This window comes from Oryctolagus cuniculus, chromosome 7 (assembly GCF_051225735.1).
Source record: "Oryctolagus cuniculus isolate XC-2025 breed Fujian yellow rabbit chromosome 7, ASM5122573v1, whole genome shotgun sequence".
Classification (NCBI taxonomy): domain Eukaryota; kingdom Metazoa; phylum Chordata; class Mammalia; order Lagomorpha; family Leporidae; genus Oryctolagus; species Oryctolagus cuniculus.
In genome coordinates, this window is record NC_142873.1 from 114,860,593 (window position 1) to 114,867,123 (window position 6,531).

The window sequence follows — 6,531 nt, forward strand, 5'->3', positions numbered from 1 at the left end:
AAAATAGGAGCAGGTGTTTAGCCTGGCAGTTAAGACACCTGTGTCCCATATCAGAAAACCTGGGTCTGCTTCTCAGCTCCAGCCCCTGACTCAGCTTCCCAACAGTCCAGATCTAAGTAATTGGGTTCCTGTCACCCACATGGGAGATTTGGATTGTGTTCCTGGCTCTGGGCTCTGGCCCAAGCTCAGACCCAGACATTGCAGGCATTTGGGGAGTGAAACAGCACATAGGAGTGCTCTCATCTCTGTCTCTCTGTCCCTGTCTCTATCTCTGCCTTTTGAATGTTTTATAATAGAGATTTATAATAGAGCTTGTTTTATAATAGAGATTTTCAGGGCTAGGAGTGATTAATTCAGGTCGGAGAGCAAGGAGGTTAGAGACCGATTCCTGGAGAAGATGGTATCTGAACTAGATTTGGAAGGAAGATTTGCAGTTCACCAGAGAGATGCTGTTGGGAGGGTTTGGGCAGAGAGATGAAGGGTATTCCAGGAAAGAAACATGTATCCAGCCCTGGAGATTCAGGACAGCAAGATGTTTTCAGTGTGTTTTACCCTGAGTGCAATGACCAATTTCTAAAGCAGTTCTATCTGAGGAGAGACAAGGTCAGGGTTGGGACTAGTACTTGGGTATCCAGTGCAGAGTGGGTGAGAGGGGACAGGCTGGTTATTTTCCATCTTCCTCTTCCATGTCCCCAATCCACTCTGCCCATCTTCTGTCCTGCTCTGACCCTCGCAGGCTGCATCTTGGGCTCTCTTGAACTAAACTTCTGTGTTCAACCCACAGAAAGCACCAAGAGAGAGAGGGTGAAAAGAGAGAGCATTGCGTGATTCCTTCTGTTTCCCTCCTGCTTCTACACGGCCTCGGGTAGTTGTGCCTGGGCAGCCCTACCTCCATGGTTCTGGTCCTTACCAGCCTTCAGTGTCTCTGTTTCCTTCTAGTCCCAGAGGTGACAATAGCTTCTCATTGTTGCTGGAATCTGGGTGCTGCTGCTGGTATCTGTGTCCATTAGCCCAGTCCTTACAGCTCTATGTAGCCACTTTATTAATGTCTCTTCATTGGGAATCACATGAGATGGATTCTGCTTCCTGCCATGCAAGACCAAACTTAGGTAGAGGCCAGGAGAGAGGCAGGGCCATTGCAGTAACCTAGGAAAGGGATGCAGAGCAGTGGGGGGGTAAAGCAGAGGCGGTGGGGGTGAGGAAGAGGCAGCCAAATGGAGAATCTTTCCAAGGGGAACCAAGAGGTCTTCATTTTCAGCTTATGCTTGGTCTCCAGGAGACACAAAACCCTGAGAGATTTCTGACTTGGTGGAACACACGGCAAAAATGGAGAATTCAAGAGAAGCAGGTTCCAGCGGACTGATGAGATCAGCTTTGGTCATCCGAGACCAAGGTGCCTGTAGAGCATCAAGAGGAGATTTCAGGAGGCAAGTGGATCGCAGACTCTGGCCTTAGAGTTAAGCTCATGGACAACAGAGAAAAGCACTAAATTCTCCCCAAGCTCATCCCGCTGCTTCTGTGTTCATAATTGTTGATATAAAAAGTTGAGTTATAATGACCCAGGATCACAAAGAAGATCCTGTTCAGAAGCTGCCTGACTTATCACTTGATTAATTGTCTCCCTCTTAAAGACAGAGGGGTTTGTTTTTCAAATCCACAATTTTTCCTGGCGTTCTATTTAGTCATTCCTATTTTTCACCACCAGATTGTTTGCTGGGGAAAAGAACAAAAACAGCAACAGATGTCTTTGTTTTGGGGTTTTGCAAAACTCCCTGGTTAAGATAACACTTTCAATTAAAGAAATTATATCATCCAAATACCATATGCCTACAAGCCCTCAATTGCAAAAATCACCTGCTCTCAGAAATGGTTTGAAGAGTCCCTCTTGCTCAGCTGGGCATCTACAGAGAGCCATCTATACAGGTCTCGTATATCCTCTGAGTTCAGAAAACCCCAGTTCAAAAAGCTGGTCAAGAGGGACATCCTGGGGCAAGAGTTTGGCATAGTTTGAAATGCCCACATCCCAATTCAGAGTGTCTAGGTTTGAGTCCTGACTCACTCCAGAATCTAGCTTCCTGCTAATGTGCACTCTGGGAGGAAGCAAGTACCTAGGTTCCTGACACTCACATGGGAGATCTGAATTGAGTTCCAGGCTCCTGACTTCAGCCTTGTCCAGTCAGGCTGTTGTGGGCATTTGGAGGGTTGGAGGGTAAACAAACACTTCTCCCTTGCCCTAGTCTCTCTGCCTTTCAAACAAATAAAATAAATAAAACTTAAAAAAGAAGTGTATCCTCTGATTTGTCCTCAAAGCTCTGCAGATATCACTACCAATTCTTTAGTCCTCACATCTCCCCCTCCCCAACATACACATCTCTCTGCATGTGTGTCTCCTGTACATGTGTGTCTCCTTGTCCATCAGGGCCTGGCACAGCCTAGGCACTTAGCAAACCATTGTGGAATAAATTAATTTGTTTATTATTTCTTTCCTTCCCTCTGTATCTTGATTTCTTCTAATGCGCCACATTTTCCAAAAGACTTCAATTACTCATCACTGAGAGCACCAAAAATAATTAAGCAGATTCCCTGCCCTCAGCATACCCATAGTTGAGAGGTGAATTGGCCAACTAAGAGGAAAATTCTAATCCCAGAAAGAATATGAGTTTCTTCAGGGCAAGAACCAACTCTGGCTCCCTTTGTGGTCCCTTTCTGCACAGCACCAGGGACCAACAGACATTCAGTAAATATTTGCTGAATAGAGTATGCCCTACCCAGACAAGAAAGCACCACACTGCGGAAGGTTAAGGGAGACCATGCAAAAATTCTGCATGGAAGTGAGCAGGTGGCATGCACATTGAGTGCTGAAGTGAGATGGGGGAAGGCCAGAGGCAGGGACTGCTAGGCTGGATACAGAGAGGCCTAACCATGCTTAGGAAGGCACAGTTACTGTGAGCAATCCAATTTGGCCTTCATACCACAAGAGAAGAGGGCATATGATTGGAGCCTCCGGTGTAGAGAGTCTTCAATACCTGCTTTGAAAAGCACAGGCTCTGTGAGACCTTGGGAAGCTATTGCAGCCTGTGTGACAAATTCAACATGACATCTAGTCCAGCTCAAACCTACTGTAATAGCCTCACCCACCTTGTCCTGTGTTGTGAACCTCGGGTAAAGGCTGGTCTTCCTTCCCGGACTCTAAGCAATTTCGGAGGAGAATTTGGATTCAGTGTTTCACGGACCCTTGGGCTGGATATTCCACTTGTCCATTCAGATCCCTCTCTATACTTCTGTATTTTCTTCTGTGTCCCAGGAGGCTGACCTGATAGGGGATAGGAATGGGTTCCTGCACCCTCAGCTCCCAGTTGGGTTTGGCCAATGGAAGCCACCAGAAGGGGATGAGAAACTAAGAGGAGAATCAGGGGCTAGGGTTGTTCTCTTGGCTCCTTCTCCATCAGGTTGCTCTGGGCTGGCTGCATTCTTCTGTCAAAGACCTGCTCCCACGAAGCCGCCATCTTCTCAGCACGCTTCCCTTCTCCTGGTTCCACACTGCTCTTTTCCTCCATCCTTTCTGTGCTGGGAATGATCTGCTGCCAGCCCCTGGGATCCAGCGCTGCCCTTCATTGCTTCCTCTAACCTTTCCTCACACCCTAAATGAGGATTCTCCTGAAATTACCCAGTTGGCACGTTCTTGGGCCATACACCAATCAAATCCTCAGGTGCTCTCCATATACTTAATATTACTGTTTCTATCCACTGATTTTAATAATTACCTGGAGTTCAAAACTTTTCCACAACTAGTGAAGATCATCTTCAACAATTTGGAACTCAAACCCCCACCCCCACCACCATTTAGAGTACTTCCTAGCACACGATAGTGCCTTGATCAAATGTATGAGTGCAAGGTTGCACATGCCAAACACTGCCCTTCTATGAGTACATTTTTTCATCATGAAGTGAAGCAGCATGTGGGCCTCCCCAGAAGCCAACCAGGCATAGCCATCTGATCTTGGATAGAATGGCCAGCCAAAATAAACTTCTTTTCTTTATAAAGTATGCAGTCTCAAGAGCTTTGCTATAGCGACACAAACAGACTAAGGCAGAGAGTGTGTAAGTAGGAGGGAGAAAGAAGGAAAAAAGACATATTTGAAACCATGCCCCAGACATTTCATGTTTCCTATCCCATTCAGTTTTCAAAAGAGAACACAAAACTTAGACAGTTCCTAGTTTCGCTGATGAACTTGGCTAAGTTCAAGGCTTGGGCTGAAGTCTTCCAGCTCCCGGGTCATGTTCAGTCCACCGATCTCTTCCTGTAAAAAAGAAGCCCCTTCTGAGCCAGATGAATGGCCCGGCTCTCCCTTCTCTGCATGCTTAGGTGTTTTCCTTTTTGAAACGCAAACTCAACTGGAAGCATCCAACCGTTCCAAGACACATGAGAGTTACTCACCTCGGAGTAAGCACAGGTCTTTCCTGCTCAGCTTCGCCAGCTCTTCTTTCTTCATTGTTTTTAGGAGAGGGGAAAACCCCACATTAATCAAATTCCAATAACAAGTAGGACGGTGACGAAGCAGGGAGAAAGCACAGACAATAGGAGGAAATACTCAAAAGATTCCCTTTCATCTCCCAAAGGCAGCTGGGGGCTGCACATGTCCATTCCTGGGAACAGAATCTAAGGGCAAAAGTTCTTTGCATGAGGAGCCCAAGTTTTCTGAGTGCATAGTTACTCTTCCTTCCGCTTTTTAAAAATATTTTTCTAACCAGGTCTCCGGAACTGGATATAAACACTGCCAGTGTTGTCTCAGCCTTCCCAGGCAGCATTCTGCGCTCCAGCTTCCATCACAGTCCCCTGTTGAGAATTCGAGTTTCTAGATAAATGGGCCCCTGCCTTTGAAATCCTGGGAAAAAGAGGTGTGGTGGAACAACACACACCAGCCCTGTTCTGGTTCTGTCTCATCTCCAAAGCAACTGTGTGCGAGCCGGCCCGAAGGGAAGAGGACGGAAACTCTGATTTGATCTTCAGCGAAAGAGGCGCTGTAAAGAAAGTGGATTTGGACTAAAAGCCCCTCTTTTGAATTCTGTTTCCTGCATTCATTAGCAAGTGACTCAACACAGCTGATTCTCAGGATCTCCAGCAATGAACTGGAAAAAAGTCTATCCTCAGAGCTGTCACGAGGACCCAAAACATCCCATGTCCTGTAGTTTGGCATCCCAAGCTGGTCTCTTTGGGGTTGACAGGTGTGGCAATGCCACCTCCAGCCCCATAGCCATTTCTAACAGGAAAGAGAAGGCTTCAGTGTGGGCACCTGGAAGCAGCTGGCTGCTGATCAGCAGGGCTTACTCATAGGCTGTTTAACAACTGAGACTACAAAGTTCCCCCGGCGCAGCAGGGCCACCACTTTCTCTCTCCCTTTCACTTACTCTTTGGTCTTGGAAAGGAGAACGGCCACAAGTCAGGCAGGGGCAGAGTGGAAGGGGGAGGAGGGAGCCTCAGTGAGGCCGGAGCTGGAAGACTGGTCTGGCTCCAGAGGCTGGTTGAGCCACTCTCATCAGAAGATCATTGTAGAGGCCGGCGCAGTGGCGCAGTGTGTTAAAGCCCCAGCCTGCAGTGCCAGCATCCCATAGGGGTGCCGGTTCAAGTCCCAGCTGCTCCTCTTCCAATCCCTCTCTCTGCTATGGTCTGGGAAAACAGTAGAAGATGGCCCAAGTCCTTGGGTCCCTGCACCCACATGGGAGACCCAGAGAAAGCTTCTGGCTCCTGGCTTCAGATTGGCTCAGCTCCAGCCATTGCGGCCATATAGGGAGTGAACCAGCAGATGAAAGACCTTTCTCTCTCTCTCTCTCTTTCTCTGTAACTCTGCCTTTCAAATAAACAAATAAATCTTTTAAAAAAAGAAAGAAATATATTTTGAACACTATCTGCATGCCAGATACCACACTGGATCAAGGTGGTATGCAGATATTGGGATAATAACTGAGGACACTCCAAGGATTCCAGAAACAACTACTGAATAGCTGTATATCCTCAACATATCATTCCACCTAGTAGAGCTCCAATTTCCCCACCTGTGAAATGGGAACAATACCCACTACCAGAGCTGATGGTGTAGGTGTGCTTTGAGGGCTGAAGATCCTTTGCCCATTTGTTTATCATGTCACTAGAAGAGTGGGGATGTACCAGGTGAGGGGAATGAGTTATCTATTTGAAGTGTCCTGACCAGGGCTCCCTGGGATTGTGGAGTGCCCAACCTCACAAACAGGTATGGCATCCCAGAGTGGCTGCACCCATCGCATGCTCCACTCAGCTCAGCCGACCACAGCCTGCCATATACCCAGCCTGCCCTCTATAGCAGACCACCTAGAAAACCACTGGAATACCCGCAGTGCTCACTCCTCAGCTCAGAAAGCGTATGCAACACTTGCTCCCAGCCACATACGATGCTCTGGCATCCAGAAGCTCTGAAATGCGTCTCTCATTCCCAGCCATGCCTGATCACGCTTGAACACTGGTCAAAACTGGGCCACCACTCAACTGGCCAGACC

At 47.6% G+C, this 6,531-nt stretch overlaps 1 long non-coding RNA gene across 1 annotated transcript; it reads right to left on the reverse strand.

Moving 5' to 3' along the window:
* Positions 1 to 4,116: 4,116 nt before the first annotated feature.
* LOC138850423 (uncharacterized) lies at positions 4,117 to 4,623 on the reverse strand. The gene is made up of 2 exons (XR_011390161.2): positions 4,439 to 4,623; positions 4,117 to 4,301 (listed from the first exon to the last, which is right to left on the reverse strand). It is a non-coding gene; the product is annotated as an uncharacterized LOC138850423 (long non-coding RNA).
* Between the last annotated feature and the right edge of the window lie 1,908 nt (positions 4,624 to 6,531).